Source organism: Schistocerca nitens, chromosome 4, assembly GCF_023898315.1.
Source record: "Schistocerca nitens isolate TAMUIC-IGC-003100 chromosome 4, iqSchNite1.1, whole genome shotgun sequence".
In the NCBI taxonomy this organism is placed as follows: Eukaryota; Metazoa; Arthropoda; class Insecta; order Orthoptera; family Acrididae; genus Schistocerca; species Schistocerca nitens.
The window spans coordinates 344,075,176-344,094,274 of record NC_064617.1 but is presented as its reverse complement, the minus strand read 5'-3'; positions in this window follow the sequence as shown (position 1 = coordinate 344,094,274).

Sequence of the window (19,099 nt, the reverse complement as noted above, 5' to 3'; positions counted from 1 at the left end):
CTGCGACCGGCTACGAAAACAACCTGCCTAGACCACCGGCCATCTGGCGCCAGTCACACAGCAGGGCACAGTCCACAAGTATTCTCAGAATCAAGAGGACAATTCGGTGCCAGGAATCTTCGTTCCGGACGCGCTGGAACGGTAAACGCATAAACTGCGGCGATACTCAGATGTCCCGCAGGTCGTTTCGCCCTTCATGCAACAGGCGAAACTCGACCGGCGTCAGTCGTTCCGCCAGGCGCTTAAAGGCCGGTTCCCACTAGAGCGCGGCAGCGCGGCGTGCGGCAACGGCAGCGGCAAGCATTTTCCGCTTTGACGCGGCGGCTCGCGGAATTGGCGTTCCCATCTAGAAGCGGCAGACGCTAGCGGTAGCCAATGACGGACAGCCACTGAGGTATGGGGTGGGACCCACCGAAAGGCCCGGGGCGTTTGATTAACTATATCTTAACACCTACACGAAGGAAAGACGAAGTTGGGTGAAGACATACCAATTTTTCATTTTCTGTACAATGTACTCTTTCACATATTTCATTATTCATGTTTTCTCATTTCAACATAAACAGATTTCATGACTACCGTTCATGATTGTTCACTATCTCCTAACACATGGAAACAATGTACGAAAAAGAGATTATTCAGATAGTTAAGTGAGACAAAAGTTTAAAATGTGATACGGTAGCAAGTACACGAAAACAGTAAGAACACAAAGGCTAGGTGGAAGGGATGAAAGTGGAAGCCATCTGATAGAATTTCCCACAGAGCATAATGTAATCACCGCCAGCACCTTTCTTAAGAATCACGAAAGAATAATATATTTTTGGAACAAAGTTTTCGAAACCAGATTTTAAATTATAAGACATTTCCTGGTGCAGACGCAAACCTACAATAATTTATTGGTTACGAGCTGTGGTTTAAAACTAAAGAGACAGTAAACGGTAGCAAATTAAGGAAATGGAACTTGAATAAGTCAAGGCCCACAGTTTTTCGATAACCTTAAAGTTACCGTAACACAACGACTGATAGAAACAGAGGAAGGAATCCGCTAGAATACGAATGGATATCTTTGAGAGAAGAAGTGGTGAATGCAGTAGAGTATATGAACGGGAAGAAGGTACAGTAGAAATCGTTAGATAAAACGTGATATATTAAATTTGACACGAGGGAAAAATATAAAAATGTAGCAGATAAAGTAGGCCATCGGAAATAGAAATGTCTAAACATGACGATTACAGAAAATCCAAAATTGCAATGCGATTTTGCTCTTGGAAAACATAGGGGAATGAAAATGAGAAAGAACAAAGAAAACTTTGCTCAAAGGAGAAGCAACTGTCAAGAACTAATTTGGCAAAGCCAGAACTAAGCAAATGAGAGAAGGCTAGAAAGTGGAAGGAATATGTAGAGAGGAGAGAGGGAGGGGTTGTACAAACTAACATAAGCACAATGTTAGATTCCTGTGAGTTGTCTGAACACGCAAGGCAATACTGATACTACCACTTAGCTAAGTAGACACACTGAAGAACTGCGAAACTGTGTTTATAGCATTTGCATGTTTAGAGAAAGGTTTTGACAATCTTAATTAAAACATTCTTTGAAACTCTGGAGATGTCATCGATAAAACACAGGGCCACAAGATTATCTACAACTTGTACAGAAACCAAACTGCATTTCTAAGACTTCAATGACTTGAAAGGGAAGCAGTAATTGAGAAGGCAGAAGTAGAGAGGATATAAAATGAAGACTGTGAATAGCAACAAAAGCGTTCTGAAAAAGAAAATTTGTTCACATCGAATATAAATTCTAATGACTGGGTACTATTTTACAAAGGTATTTGTGTGGAGTGCGGTATTTGTGTGGAGTGCAGCCTTGTATGTAAGTGAAACGTGGGCGATGAACAGTTCTGTCAAGAAGACAATGGACGCTTTCAAAACATGGTGATCAATAAGAATGCTGAAGATTAGATATGAGGATCGTGTAACTAAAGAAGAGGTACGGAATTAAATAGAGGAGGAAGAGGAAATTATGGCACAACTTTGACTACAAGAGGGGTAAGTTGACGGGACATATTATGAGGCGTCAAAGGGTGAGGAAAAAGGGGTTGGGTGATAGTATTCTGATAATAATCATCTGTTGAAATGCTATTGTAATATTTTATCTATTAATGTATGCAGTGAATTTACTCTTCCATGCACTCCTCCACAAAACATTTAAACCAAAACTGAAATCAGCTGAACACCAAATCTTTCAACCACTGTCTGACAACTACTGCAATCAGTTTCAACTTTCTATAACTATCACTGGCTAGCCACACACACATACAGATATAAGGAGAACAGAAATAAACAAACATTAGTTTTCAGCATATAATTCTTTAGGTTTGCAACATGTACATAAACAAACCAAACAGGAAGGGACATGAGGTGAACACACTGTAGTTACGACTTCAAATCAGAGTTTTCGGTAAAATGTCTACAGCTAGTGACAGAAGAAAAAAAAAGAACATGAAAATGTGCTTATGTTCCATAATCTAAGTTTTAGTTCAACCTCCAGCATGTGACCAGGTGAGGGGAAACGCAGATGTCCGCCAAAAACTCGATTCACTGTAAGTAATCAGTTATTCACGTAAAAAAAGATGTGAACTGTTTTATAATCTGCAAGTATCACATATCAAAACAAAACTGAATCATTCTAGATTCCACCGAAGATGCCATAAAGTAAAAGGCGAAACGTGTCTTGAACCAATAAAGTACACTGGATAAAGAAAAAAACGTTTGTTACTTCCAAAGTAAATAATCAGTAGCTGTAGATACTTAGCAAATTACATCTTATGACATACCAGTAAATTAGTCTCGGTTTAACTTCTCATTCCACATGCTATTAAATGCAGTTTAAAAAAATTCATCTATCCCTTCCGAAAAAATGTAGTTTATTTCATATCTCGGCAGATAAACAGATTTAGGATGTGATTCTTGAGTTTCTCCCGGCGTATTTGATAATCAAAATATCCACGAGTGTGCTGCCGGTCTATAGTGTCCAACGGGCACAATATTTCGGCGATCATACATGACGCCATCATCAGGTGAACTGACGGACTGAGCTCCTGTGAACGTGCCGGCACGGAGATCCGTACGCTATGGCTGCTCAGAGGGAACTGGGTTCGGTCGCGGCGGCGGCCGATTTAAATACCCTCCGCCCGCGGCGCGCTCCCTCCGCCGTCCGCGCCCCGCGCCACGGTCGCGCGGTGGAACAGATTGCGACGGCGTCCGAGATGACGGTGTGATGGCTCTGTCCGCCGTGGTCGTCACAACTATACGTTTGCTCGATTTACTCTTGATTAACCCAATCGCTGGTTCCCAAGCCTTGCTAAGATTATAGCCACAGTCACGGTTTATGAGGTCGTCATTGGTGCGAATTTCGATGGCCTCTCTAACAACGCTGTCCCAGTATCTCGACGTCTGTACCAGAATCCTCGTGCGGTCATACTCCATGGCGTGATTTTCCGACAAACAATGTTCAGCGACCGCCGACTTGCTCGGATACATCAGTCGAGCGTGCCTCTGGTGTTCACGGCATCGATCCTCGACGGTACGCATCGTCTGACCACTTGCCACATTGACACGGAATCTGGTACACGCCGGCCTTCCTCAAACCGAGGTCATCTTTGGCGCTCCCCACCAGTGCACGAGTTTTATTTGGAGGACAAAACACAGTTCCGACCCGGTGTTTCTTCAGAATGCGGGCGATTTTCCCCGAGAGTGCGCCTGTGTATGGAATAAATGCAGTGCCCACCTCCTCCCTCGTGACTTCATCCATCTCAACAGGTTGTGCTGCAGTGGTTGGGCGGAGAGCACGTTGAATCTGCCGCGCTCTAGTGGGAACCGGCCTTTACAGGGAGGAAGCCACTGCGGCCGGCCCAGGAGACTACAAGCGAGCCCAGCCGCAGCGTCGGACTGACCCAGCTAACGACCACGCAGTACATAGGTAACGTTGCACGATACCTCACGCTAACCACCCCTCACCTTGCATGCTCTGTCGCAGCTAGCAAGCCGCTACTGCCCTTACTACCCGTCCTACTGTCGCAGAGGTTTTTTTCCCTTGGCGCTGGCCTTGGCTCTCTTTTTCCTCTGCCCTTACAACCGCTACCCTTCAATCGTTTTCGACCACTTCTATCTCCTGATGGACCATGTTAATGAGTAAACCTACCCAGACGCATGGATAACATCACAGCCTGCATCCTGTGACGCCTGATTGAAAAACTAACATGCTTACGGAGGTGACAGTAGAACTTTTGGTTTGGTCACCACGTTGGTGCGGGCGTGGAGGGGCCCCATCCTTTACAAAAAAGCGTCCGAACCCAGTTCCCTCTGAGCAGCCATAGCATACGGATCTCCGTGCCGGCACGTTCACAGGAGCTCAGTCCGTCAGTTCACCTGATGATGGCGACATGTATGATCGCCGAAATATTGTGCCCGTTGGACACTATAGACTGGCAGCACACCCGTGGTTATTTTGATGAGATTTAGGATATTTATCATGTGACAAAATACATGACTTTTTACAAGTTATCGTTTGCAAAAAAACACTTTTCGATTTCCTGAACCGTTTACGAAATTTGCGGTTGATACAACCACATGGTTTACGACGAGCAGGACGAAGTATCGGTCGCGTCACAGCCCGTCCGCCGACATATCATTCAATATCTCGAGAACGGTGATAGCTATCGTTCTGCTCTCAGCTTTAAAAACAATTTCGAGGTGTTGACTAAATTTCATACGCAATAATGTATTACCTAAAATGAACTGTACGCAAAGTCCACGCAATGCGTTTTTACCTCTGCACACTCATTAAAATTTCGTGTAAAGGTTTACGTAAATGCGATACAGCAATTAACCACGAAGAATAACGAAAATAAATTCGGTCCTTTATCGAGAGAAGATATCAGGCTGTAACATGCCCAAGAATCAAATTTTTCTACCGAATAGTTTCCTTGGAATCGGGTGATAAGTATATCATAGCTGCCGCCACGTCCGCGCCAGCGGTTCGGCGAAAGTTCGTGTGGCCCGGGGTTCCGTACCTGACGTCACTCTCAGCGCGTTCTGTGATTGGCGGCGCGCACCTGGAGCGCGGCACGCGGCAGCGGAAGCGGTTCGACATGGTCAAACCGCGAAGCAGAGCCCGCCGCGCCGTGCCGCTGACGCCGTTTCCATGGCAACCACGGCGCTGACGCGCGGTTTTGACGCGCGGCACCCCTAGTGGGAACCGGCCTTAAGCCTATTGTACGAACCCCTCAGAATTCAGGGAAGTGCAGCCCCCAACCGGTAACGCGGTGTGCCGTATCCTCCGATGGTTGCCTCGCACAGGCCACCCAGGGAAGTAAAGCAACATGTTTAGGAATCAAGTGAAAACTATTTTTTGAGCTCTCAGTACTAATACTCTCATTACAATAACCTTATTCGGTCTGTTACTACTGTGAAATGACATAGAACATTAATAAAATTGATGAAAATGAGAGGAGACATGCAAAAGAGGGCATGGGACCTCTCAAGGTTATCTGATGAGGTGGTAGCAGTATTACAAACGAAAAGTGCAGAATACATTTCCTTAATCTGTTATTTTTGTCATTGTCTTAAAATGATAGGCGATAATAAAGTCAACATAGCATAGTAGACGAACACATGATAATCGTATTTTATTATGTGATAAATCTTTTCAAAACCGTCTCATTTGACAAGCCTCATCTGAAGCTTTGTTAAAGTTGATCCTTCTGATAAGCGCCTTGTATACAACGCTTGATTTCTGCTGCATATTGCTCAGCGATGCTCAGGGATACTGCTAGGTCAATGACAGTGTTGTAGAGAACTTGTACATTTCACAATATCGTCAGCAAATTCTGGTGAAGTCTGTATTGGCTTCCAAAATATTCTCCACTCAGCACTCATTATTCTTAAAGCACATTCAATTAATCGTCGCTGTCGAAATATTCTTTTTTCTGTATCTAAAACCCATTGACTGTAAGAGTCGATAAAATGCCTCAGCAATGGATATGCCTCATATCCAATGAACACAAATGGCAATTAACACAAATGTCTCTGGTAGTGGAGAGTCTGGTGGTATATTAAGCTCACCTTGCACAAGCGAAGAATGAAATATACCACCTTATCTTTTGTTCCTATATCACTCAACTTCGATTATAATGAATTTCCTGTGAGGATCTGCGACAGCTTGTAGGATGATCGAATGAAAATGTTTTACTGCTATAAACATACTGAAATTTTGTGAGCGTTTTAGACGAATGTTTTTTCTGTCAACATCACCGAATGCATTTGGAAAGTTCTGTATGTTGGGTAAAAAAGATTTACTGCATTTAGAAAATCATCTTCAGAAGGCACTCATGTGTTGGGCTTGGAGGCAATCCCACAACACTATGGTAGTTGAGTCCACGACCCTCACAATGGTCATTAATCCTATTGTTAATGCCAGAGCCACGTCTCGAAAACTTCTTCTGGTTTCTAGGAACTTGTAAAATTCTTGTATCACCAGCTGTCGATGACCCTTAAAAATGACATTATTCCATTGAAAAAAATCTATAATTGCTTGTATACCGTGCTAGATAAGGAAGTTACACACAGTAACCATATGGGAACTTACTCTCCTCTTTGCACGCTGTCATTTGCCAAAATCTTTTTTCGTAACCCCAAACCGTTTATAAGATACAAGGGTGTTATGAATATTTCACTCTCGCGTTATCATCTGTGTCTGTGAGTGGAACGGAGTGCGCTATATACAATTTCTCGAGAGTGGAGTAATAGATACGACTGCAAAAAAATGTGTGGGAAATCTTATGGGACTTAACTACTAAGGTCATCAGTCCTTAAGCTTACACACTACTTAACCTAAATTATCCTAAGGACAAACACACACACCCATGCCCGAGGGAGGACTCGAACTTCCGCCGGAACCAGCCGCACAGTTCATGACTGCAGCGCCAAAGACCGCTCGGCTAATCCCGCGCGGCGATACGATTGCAAATTTAAAGCATAAATCAATATGTTGACTATATTAAGTATGCAGCAGCACATCACCTAGTGTGCACCAAACGCAAATTCATAGTGACCTCTATTTTTCGTTGCAATAGCTTGCTTAATTTTGAACATCACAATAACTATGTCGATTAACGAAATGACAATCAGTTCATTATGAAGCTGATGAATAAAGCTATGTGATGCGTGAGAATCTATTTTTTTATCTAGTAGTTTTCCTTAAATCATTTGAGAAAGTTGGAAGATAGGCCAGCTTGTGTATTTGCCGTTGACACAGTCAAGAAGCCAGTCTGCTGCTGCACCTACCTGTGCCACTGTATCTGGGCATGAAGCAGGACCCTGGCAGCTGCCTGTAGCAAGACTGTCTGCTGTCGCGCCGTTCCCTGTCCAACTACTGTATATCTGGGCACAAAGCAGTACCGCGGCAGCTGCCTGTAACACAGCTTAGCTGTGCTGTGTTACGCTTCTCCACTATAATTTGTGACTAAGACGTAAAAATAAAAAAAATACACTCATGCTCATAAATTAAGGATAATGCTGATACATGGTGAAACAACACTCTGGTGGGCGGTTTGCGGGTTTAAATCACCTCGGGGTATGACCGTGCGATGCATTTCACCTGCGGTCGTCGCACACTGGCGCTGGCGCATTTCACATACGCAGAGGTGAGTTGGTGCATGTCAGAGTACGGTGCAGCGAGTGAGTGTGCAGACGTTTCCAGACGTGCTAATGGTGACTGTGTGCTGAAAATGGCTCAAAGGACACATATTGATGACGTTATGAGGGGTAAAATACTAGGGCGACTGGAGGCTGGTCAAACACAGCACAGCCCCCCGTGTGTCACAAAGTGTGCTCTCAAGATTATGGCAATGATTCCAGCAGGCAGGGTACGTGTCCAAGCGCTACAGTACGGGACGTCCACAGCGTACAACACCATAAGAAGGCCGATATCTCACCACCAGTGCCCACAGACGGCCATGGAGTGCTGCAAGTAGCCTTGCTCGGGACCTTACCACAGCCACTGGAACAATTGTCTCCAGACACACAGTCTACAGACGACTGAACAGACATAGTTTATTCGCCCCGAGACCTGCATTCCACTGACCCCTGGTCACAGGAGAGCCCGTAAAGCATGGTGTCAAGAACACAGTACATGGTCATTGGAACAGTTGTCCCAGGTTATGCTCACGGACGAGTCCACATATAGTCTGAACAGTAATTGTCGCCGGGCTTTCATCTAGCGTAAACCGGGACCCAGATACCAACCCCTTAATGTCCTTGAAAGGGACCTGTATGGAGGTCGTGGTTTGATGGTGTGGGGTGGGTTTGAGATAGGTGCACGTACACCCCTGCATGTCTTTGACAGAGGAACTGTAACAGGTCATGTGTATCGGGACGTCATTTTGCACCAGTATGTCCGCCTTTTCAGGGGTGCAGTGGGCCCCACCTTCCTCCTGATGGATTATAACGTATGGCCCCACCGAGCTGCCATCGTGGAGGAGTACCTTTAAACAGAAGATATCAGGCGAATGGAGTGTCCTGCCTGTTGTCCAGACCCAAACCCCATCAAGCACGTCTGGGACGCTCTCGGTCGACGTATCACTGCACGTCTTCAAACCCCTACGACACTTCAGGAACTCCGACAGGCTCTGGTGCAAGAATGGGAGGCTATACCACAGCAGCTACTTGACCATCTGATCCAGTGTATGCCAAACCGTTTTGTGCCCTGTGTGCGTGTGCATGCTGATCATATCCCATATTGATGTCGGGGTACATGTGCAGGGAACAGTGGCGTTTCGTAGCACATGTGTTTCAGGACAGTTTTCTCAACTTATCACCAATACCGTGGACTTACAGATCTGTGTCGTGTGTGTTCCCTGTGTGCCTATGCTATTAGCGCCAGTTTTGAGTAGTGCCACATTGTGTGGCACCGCATTCTGCAATTATCCTTAATTTTTTGGCATGAGTGCATTACAAGTGGTTAAAACCATGCACAAAGGATTGTAGTCAATTTACTGTAAAACGACTGCGAGTGGTAGACACTCTGAGAAACAATAATATAATTACACCTTGCAAAACTATTTTTTACAAAAATCTAATTATGTTACTCTCTCTCACGCTTTTCTTAGTAGATGATGTCATGTAACTTTGCTGTTGGAGGCACTAACCATTAAAGGCCGCCATATTGAGAATATAGATGAATAAGTAGAATAAGTCCGTACTGTGGACAGGTTGTTCATGATTTAAAATAGTAAAACTGGGGGTTATGTTCATACTACGTGGAAATATAGATCAAATTTAATAAGGTACATGATACACATCATTTATGAATTGTACCAATCATCATGAACCATAGGCTTACTTTGGGGTCGCAAGGATCAGAGAATGATCGATGTGTAGGTAGGAACTGCAGTCTCTAAATAGCCCTATTTGGAGAAAACTTCTTTCATGCGATATTTTTATTATAATTACAATACAGCATCAACAGCTACCGTCCATCATTTTTTGAGAATACTATACAGGCATCCTATAGCTTCCTTGCCATCCATGAATGAGTACAACAGTGCTTTACGAAATTTGCGTGGTCACAATTAATAACGATGTATGTTGAAGCGTTTCTAGCAGTCTAGCAGACTAATTCAGACAATACAAGTAGGAACATTTGACTATCCCAGAAAGCCATCATCTAACTTATGAGAGGGTATCATTGAGAACAATAACAATTCGGTGCACACATAATTTCAAGTGTTGTGTAGCCATCATAACTACTGTCAAAGACAATTTAAATGTTATATTCAAACTATTGTACTATACAGTAGAGGGAGTATACACGTAGAATACACTAAAGCCTGGCCAAAACTTTTAGTTCCTAAATAAGCATTAACACCATTTTTGAGAGCAACCAAACCACCCGACATTGAAACCTATTTTCTCTGTTGTGTTCCACTACAACCCGTATCTTCAGCAAGGCATAGCACCATCTCATGGCTGCTGAATAGCATTAGAGCAATCTAAGGAACAGTACACGGGTAGGAACTGTGTAAGGCGTCAAACAAATAAGACACCTTACACTGAATTACTGAAACAATTCTGGTTAAATTGATATGTCAGACAACATAGTTTCATGAAAGTGTACGAGTTTTATTGGTATGCAGTTTCAACAAACAAACCAACGTCTCTTGAATATAAACCACTACGACTCACACTAGTAATTGCATGCACGCTATTTCCCAGACCTGAGCTACGGGGCGCAGTTCTGAGGGAAGGAGAATTTTAGAATGGCATGGCCATCCTGTGTTCGGCTGAAACCTCACAGCAGGACACCTAGCAGAAACAATGAGAAATCGGAGCCACCGCATAGTCTGTCGGCAAAAGCTGCCGTTGTCCCTGCTTCTAACAGCGAACCTTCGGAAAGCCTTTCTAAAGGACCATGGTCAGAGATGGAAGATAAACGTCTGGAGAAACCCAGCTCAAAAAATTGGTGACTCGCTGTAGCAACCTGTGTTAAAACTAGCTTGAAAGAAAAAGCTGTTTATCTCAGTATTACGTCATATAAGTTAAACTCTACCCTACGAAAGAAATGACGCCTGTGATAGGCTACAAAAACACTGCTGGGTGGATTTATAACAAGCACAATCGCTTTGATAGGTCAGAAAGCTCTGATACAGGCAAATTGCAGACTGAGAAATTCGCTTCTGCTCTTGCACCAAATCGTCGAGTGTTTGAGCACAGCGACTCACGCCGCACTGAGACGATTGTGAGAGTCATTATGTGAACACTTGTTCACAGGCTCGTCTTAACTCGTAAGGAGTTAAACTGCAAAGTCTCCTAGTACGGAGAATCGCACCAAGCACTGACAACTCTTGCGAGCGAGCCGGCTGGGTTAGCCGAGCGGTTCTAGGCGCTACAGTCTGGAACCGAGCGACCGCTACGGTCGCAGGTTCGAATCCTGCCTCGGGCATGGATGTGTGTGACGTCCTTAGGTTCGCTAGATTTAAGTGGTTCTAAGTTCTAGGGGCCTGATGACCTCAGATGTTAAGTCCCATAGTGCTCAGAGCCATTTCAACCATTTGAACCATACATGGCTATTCTCCATACAAATACTTTCAGAAAAGACTTCTTGGCACTTAAATCTATACTCGATGTTAACAAATCTCTCTTCTTTAGAAACACTTTTCTTGCCATTGCCAGTCTAAATTTTATATCCTCCCTACTTCGACCATCATCTGTTATTTTGCTTCCCAAATAGCAAAACTCATTTACTACTTTAAGTGTCTCATTTCCTAATCTGGTTCCCTCAGCAGCGCCTGATTTAATTCGACTACATGCCACTATCCTCGTTTTGCTTTTGTTGATGTTCATCTTATATCCTCCTTTCAAGATACTGTCCATTCCGTTTAACTGCTCTTCCAGGTCCTTTGGTGTCTCTGATAGAATTGCAATGTCATCGGCAGATCTTAAAGTTTTTATTTCTTCTCAATGGACTTGAATTCCTACTCCAAATTCTTCTTTTGTTTTCTTTACTGCTTACCTGTTGGGCATACCTGTCAAGGTATCAACAAGTGAATGTAGCAGTACCAACAGCTTGTGGCTGCCAGAACACATGGAAGTGGCTATTTAGTTATGTTCCACTGTATAACCGAATTTTGATATCGTTATTTTTCATGGTAGTTATTGAACGATCAGTTCCTCTATTACAACAGTAAATATTTCGAAATTTATTATTTTCGTCCATAAAAAGAAGCTAAGTGTACAAAGTATATTTTAAATAGAGCTACAAGTGTGAGTATAAATCTTGCATTCTAAAATCATTAAAAAATCACCCAAGATCATTAGAGCATAAAGAAAAATGTTCCTTCATCCAGAAAAGAATCAGATCTCAAAGGGTTAAAGTCAAGTACTGAGAAGAAAACATGTTAGCGAACTCTTGATCCTCGAATATCCACTTGAATGACAATCGGAAAATGACAATACAGTTCGACAAAATTATTAGCCTTCAAATATAAACTTAAAGAAGTGACATAAGGCACCCAACATTTAGGAACTATTTATGCCAACTGACGACAATCCTTACCATTTTCAAGATTTGCAGTTTTGACTTGACTTGTAAAGTACAAGGCACCAGAAATAACGTGTAAGATGAAAATGAAATGAAAAGCTGCCGACATAGATCACTTGGGGTATATATGATATCCATAGTTCCTCAGATCATGAACTTGCAATTTAATCAACATTACAAAAATCAATTAAATTCATCATAATTAATCATGACAAAATTCAAATACAAAACATTTTCATCAACAGAAGCCAATTTAAGTAACAAAATCCGTGAAACACTGATAACAGAATTAGACATGGGGAAGGCGAAATATTTCGTAAAAAATTAATAAAGGAATCACGTGATATTCGCCCACAACAGCTTCTAGTCAACTATAACCTTACAAATGGCGACCCTGCCATGATGTCAGTTGGTCTGGCTGGCTGGCAATTAATCAAATTAGAATGAGAAATTAAAATTTTGAATTGAAAAAAAAATTGTGTTGTTTTTGTGACGAGGCTACCCAAAGTATGTAAATGTATAATGGTCAGAATACAGTAAATGTATGATCCAAAGTGTAGAAAAGTTATATTAATAAATAAGGTGCTATATGTGTTTGTGGAAACGTAGCTTGTGCATGACCTTGTTGGCGCCCGCGAAGTTCTTCACGGTGTTGTTCAGTAGGGTTGAAATTCTGCAAATAGTGAGCAGCATTGATAATGATGTGTACATAGTCTAAGAAACTGTCTATGATATTTTGGAAACATGTACGTTCATACACTCCTGGAAATGGAAAAAAGAACACATTGACACCGGTGTGTCAGACCCACCATACTTGCTCCGGACACTGCGAGAGGGCTGTACAAGCAATGATCACACGCACGGCACAGCGGACACACCAGGAACCGCGGTGTTGGCCGTCGAATGGCGCTAGCTGCGCAGCATTTGTGCACCGCCGCCGTCAGTGTCATCCAGTTTGCCGTGGCATACGGAGCTCCATCGCAGTCTTTAACACTGGTAGCATGCCGCGACAGCGTGAACGTGAACCGTATGTGCAGTTGACGGACTTTGAGCGAGGGCGTATAGTGGGCATGCGGGAGGCCGGGTGGACGTACCGCCGAATTGCTCAACACGTGGGGCGTGAGGTCTCCACAGTACATCGATGTTGTCGCCAGTGGTCGGCGGAAGGTGCACGTGCCCGTCGACCTGGGACCGGACCGCAGCGACGCACGGATGCACGCCAAGACCGTAGGATCCTACGCAGTGCCGTAGGGGACCGTACCGCCACTTCCCAGCAAATTAGGGACACTGTTGCTCCTGGGGTATCGGCGAGGACCATTCGCAACCGTCTCCATGAAGCTGGGCTACGGTCCCGCACACCGTTAGGCCGTCTTCCGCTCACGCTCCAACATCGTGCAGCCCGCCTCCAGTGGTGTCGCGACAGGCGTGAATGGAGGGACGAATGGAGACGTGTCGTCTTCAGCGATGAGAGTCGCTTCTGCCTTGGTGCCAATGATGGTCGTATGCGTGTTTGGCGCCGTGCAGGTGAGCGCCACAATCAGGACTGCATACGACCGAGGCACACAGGGCCAACACCCGGCATCATGGTGTGGGGAGCGATCTCCTACACTGGCCGTACACCACTGGTGATCGTCGAGGGGACACTGAATAGTGCACGGTACATCCAAACCATCATCGAACCTACGTTCTACCATTCCTAGACCGGCAAGGGAACTTGCTGTTCCAACTGGACAATGCACGTCCGCATGTATCCCGTACCACCCAACGTGCTCTAGAAGGTGTAAGTCAACTACCCTGGCCAGCAAGATCTCCGGATCTGTCCCCCATTGAGCATGTTTGGGACTGGATGAAGCGTCGTCTCACGCGGTCTGCACGTCCAGCACGAACGCTGGTCCAACTGAGGCGCCAGGTGGAAATGGCATGGCAAGCCGTTCCACAGGACTACATCCAGCATCTCTACGATCGTCTCCATGGGAGAATAGCAGCCTGCATTGCTGCGAAAGGTGGATATACACTGTACTAGTGCCGACATTGTGCATGCTCTGTTGCCTGTGTCTATGTGCCTGTGGTTCTGTCAGTGTGATCATGTGATGTATCTGAACCCAGGAATGTGTCAATAAAGTTTCCCCTTCCTGGGACAATGAATTCACGGTGTTCTTATTTCAATTTCCAGGAGTGTATAACTTGATGTTGACGAGAGCGCAAGCTCGCACAAAAGCTCGCGCAATTCGAGAAAGACAGAGGTTAGTTAGACGGTCGGAGATGGCGGAAGGACGGAAATTATTGCAGATAGGGCAAACTGAAGATCTCGACAAGATAGAGATTGATGTACAACAAAAAGTATCAAGTGCAAGTCACGGAACGGAATGTAGTGATGGTGTAAATGAAATGGTGGTAGTTTCGCGGTTGGCATCACAGTCTGAGCATTCACAAAAACAAACAAATGACGGAACTAGTGAATCAGAAGTAGAATCAGACGACGAACAACTTCAGTACGTTCAACCAAATATTGTGATTTTAAATCATACGGGACCGTTTCCAACAGAAGGAATGTGTGTAAGTGCGTCCGCACTATGTACGGAAATCGGTGAGACGCCGCGTGAAAGACGCGAACGGCAAAATTTCCATCAAATAGTAACAGGTGACGATGGCGAAGAGTCAGATATTGTATTCGCAATGTTGAAGCAACTCACTATGGTCGTAAAGCAAACAAGTGAAACAACAAATGCAAAGTTAGGGGACTTGAAACAAATGCAGGGTTAGCAGACTTGAAAACAGCGACAAATACTGGCTTAAATAGTCTCAAATTTGAAATCTATGATGGGTTCGAAAAGGTCCGCGAAGATCAACAAAAACTACGAACAGAAGTCAATGAACAGTTTACTGAAATCTGGAGAGAGGCGAGAGACTCGCGCGAGCTTATACGATAGTTAATGGCTGACCAGAAAGAGATACGCTCTGACGTTGACCAGGTGCAGGATGCACTGTCTAATGTTAATCAAAGAGTGGTTAAGTTAGCACGTAAGACGTCTAATAAGGCGCAACAAATTGTGGAAGAGCTCAATGTCAGAAAACGTGTCACGCGAGCCGCATTAAAGAGATTCGAAGCAGGCATTGATAACATAATCTCGAAAAATCAGAAACAGTATGAACAGCTTCGTACAGAACTGAAACAGTGTATCGAGAGCCGTACAGAATGTAGTAGAGAGGCAACGGAATCGGTAGCATAATCCGACATAGTGATGGTCAGAAATCCAGAAGTAAATAAATCAGTTGTGCGATCTTCCGTAGCAGTAGCGGAAACACAAAAACGTCATGAAATTCCAGTCGTACATCCACAAGAGGCTGCGTCAAGAATTACCGAAACGAAACAAAAGCAAGTAGGACAATAACAGTTAACACAAGTGAGCGAAGCAGGTAATGTGGCAGTGGAGCGGGAAACGGTTAACGCGCGCATGCGTACAGAGCGGCAACCGATCCTCCGAAAGTACGCGAGAACAGAGCAAGTTACGGCGACACATGTACCAGTTCCGCTATTTCCAAGTTGCAGTACAACAGGTTATAGACCGCAAGTCAATATGAATCAAATAGGAAGGCAAAACACTGATCCAGTAACGGGAAATTTAAAAGATTCTTTCAGTCCGATCCACGAGGAACGGTACGGTTTAGATAACTGCACACCACAGCATAGATACGATGCGTGATGGGACATAAATGTGTCATCTCAAGACCCAAATGTGGTAGAGCGAATACAAGAAAACATGACACAGTTGAAGGGAACGGGTAATGTTGAGAAAATGTATGGTGGAATAGAAAAATTTGACAATGGTAACTATTTTTGACAGTCAGAAAATTCCAACATTACAAAGAAAGCGGGAACAGCTTACACCCACGCACGTTTATAAATCAATTCCAGATCGGTTTACCAGAGCACTGGCCACTTAGACATAAACTTGACTTCATTTGTGGGCATATGAACGGCGCAATAGCAATAGCAGAAATCATGCAAAGAGTAGCTTCAAACTGTCAATCATATGAGCAATTTAAATCCGTATTCTTGGTGCGATACTCGTCCACGGAAACCCAAAATAGAATAAAGTATGAATTGTTACAGAAAGAGTTATTCGAAAATTCAGGAGAAAAGAAACCAGTTAGATGTTTCGAAGAAATGACAAAAAAGAATCACTGTTTAGATAATCCATACAGTGAGGGGGAACTGATATGTATGTGCATAATGAAGTTACCGTTACGTTATCAGCAGTCATTGGTTGGTAGGACAGGAGATAATATACAACCATTTAAAGGAATGATAAGAGAACATGAATTCATTTTCAGTGAAGATGACGCGAAGAAACAACGTGCATTCAGAGAAAACAATGGTAGGGGAAATAACAGCAACCGATCAGGCTTTAATAATAATTACAATGGCAATAATAACGTACGAAGAGGTAACTGTTTTGGAAAGAATGGTAATCGCCCATGGGATAACAATAATAACTATGGTTTTGGAAACGCACAGAGGACGAACAATAATTATGGTTTTCGTGGGCTGCGTAATTACAGTAGAGAATTTGGAAACGCGCAGAGGACGAACAATAATTATGGTTTTGGTGGGATGCGGAATTACAATAGAGGATTTGGAAACGCGCAGAGGACGAACAATAATTATGGTTTTGGTGGGCTACGGAAACAACGTTGTGGATTTGGTCCTAGAAACTACGGTGGTAACTATGATCCGAGATATAACCACCGTGCAAACGAAGCCGGAAGGTTTAGAGGTTTTCAACAGCAAAATCCAGGGTACTCGGGTGGAAATGGAATACACAGAACGCAGAAAGGTTAGGAAAATCAAGCTTCAGCAGGACAAAACACGCGAAATGAACCGGTATAGGAAGTCGAGTTGAGGCCACCAAACCCAGGTAAAAGACAGAATTGACGAGATGAACGGTACGAAGACCAGTCAGAAGAGATTCAGTGGATTAATGAAGTTAATTATATAATTAAACATGTAAATAGACCTAGTTTTAATCAGCAATATTCAGAAGTAGGTTTATGGGGAAATCGGATACAAACACCAAGATGCTGGGATTCAATTGACTGGGAATCGACCGATGATGAGGACCAAATTGTAAAAGATGTAGCTCATTTACATGAAACGGAGAGAGAAATAGTATGCCAAGAGGTCATTTAAAATTATATAAAGGCTAGACAGATGAAAAAAGAGTAACTTCACATGAGAATTTAGTTGAATTAAACGTCCGGAAATTAAAGAAAGATAACAAAATGCACACAGATAAAACTTTTAACTTGTACTTATCTCAGTTAACTAAATAAAATTAATTTGGTAGGAAGGTAAAAGGAGAATGATGAAGAAATGACAGGAAAGTAAGAACTAAAGCAACTCTCCTGCAAACGAAATGTGTTCTGGGAAAAAAGTAGAAAACAAAAACGAAGATAGAGATAAACATGTGGATAGTTTGACGAAATAGTAGTAGATTCTCTCTTAAAGATGTCGTGTGAAGGAGGTGGAAGTTAATTTTTGTGAACGAAAGGAAGGAAAGGAATGGATAATTAGGTAAGAAGGAGACAGGCATTTCTGATTTGTTCCGTCGAGGACGGTGAACAAATAATGGAGGAGATGTTTTGAGGGAATATGTGAAGCATAGATGATTTGTGAACGGTACCACAAACTGATACTGAAATAAAGATATGAGGTAATTAAATATAAGAAGTTGTTAGGAGGTAATAATTAGGGAAGAGAATTGAATTATAAGCTAAGCAAGAAACGTGTTATTTCGTGGAAGGAGGTGAACAGTAGGAAGTAAGATTGACCCAGAAAAGGTTTCAATAAGGAAGAGTATGTTGAGGGAAGAAAGGAATGTAAAAGTTTACTATTGAGAAAAAAGGAGAAAGGGATAAGTACAACTGAGAAAAGAAATTTTTAAACTTTAAACCAACGCAATAGAACAATAGAAAAAATTTTGAAAAGGGAAAGAATAGAGAAAGAAGATAAACTGTGGTTTTGAAGTTCTGTTACAGCTAACGTCAAAAAGAAGAGTTTGCTGAGAAAAAGACGCTGGAGTCGGAGTCAAGTCACGAAGTTTTCAAAATAACATAATCTAGAGGTAGTTTGAAAAATAATAAGCGGTAATTCACTCACTTACTAACCGTCATCACCATCAACTTCACTCTTACTTTCCATCGTGATGACGATAAGGAAACCATGGAAGGAAGAATTAAACAAAATGGGGAGAAAAAAATAAATATGTAAAAATAGTGATAAGAAAAACAATTTTTGGATAGAATTAATGATACTTTTTGTAAAAAAAAGTTCGTTAAGTTTGTAACGTAACGTAAGGGAGTAACGGTTATAATAAAATAAATATTGATATCAGAGGAAAAAGAGAATAGGTGTGGATGTAAAGAAAGTAAGAAACTGCAGTCGGAAGCAAGCACTGTATTAGATATGAAGTTAGCAGATAAGATGCAGCGTCATAGCGGCCAGATCGACGACGGGACTGAAGAGAGCGGTTAGGCGTGAGAGGAAGGGACACTGAGCGTCAGTGGTTGGTCGTCACCTTACGAGATGACGCAAGAAGAGGCCTTGGTGAAAGTGACGTTCCTAGAGGATACCACGTCTATGGAAACGTTTGGACAGCTACAACGCATCCTGGATACAATCAACATGTACCCTCGCGTGAGCTTTATTCATACAAGCGTTATAACAATGGTTTTGCGAAAGTGTTAGATACTTAAGAAGAGACGCGTTTCTGCAACGTAACTTGCAGACTCGCTGAAACGGTTATCAGACCATACGGGATGCAACGGCTGCGAAACAGTCCCTGAATACTCAGGGGACGAAGCAAGAACACGATGGAAGGCTGTCCAATCTATCTAGATGAACAACCGAATACAATAAAAGAATACGTACACAACAGTTTCAAAGAAGATGCAATAAGAACGGATTAAACGATAACGAGGTTCAGCAGGTCTTCAATCTCAA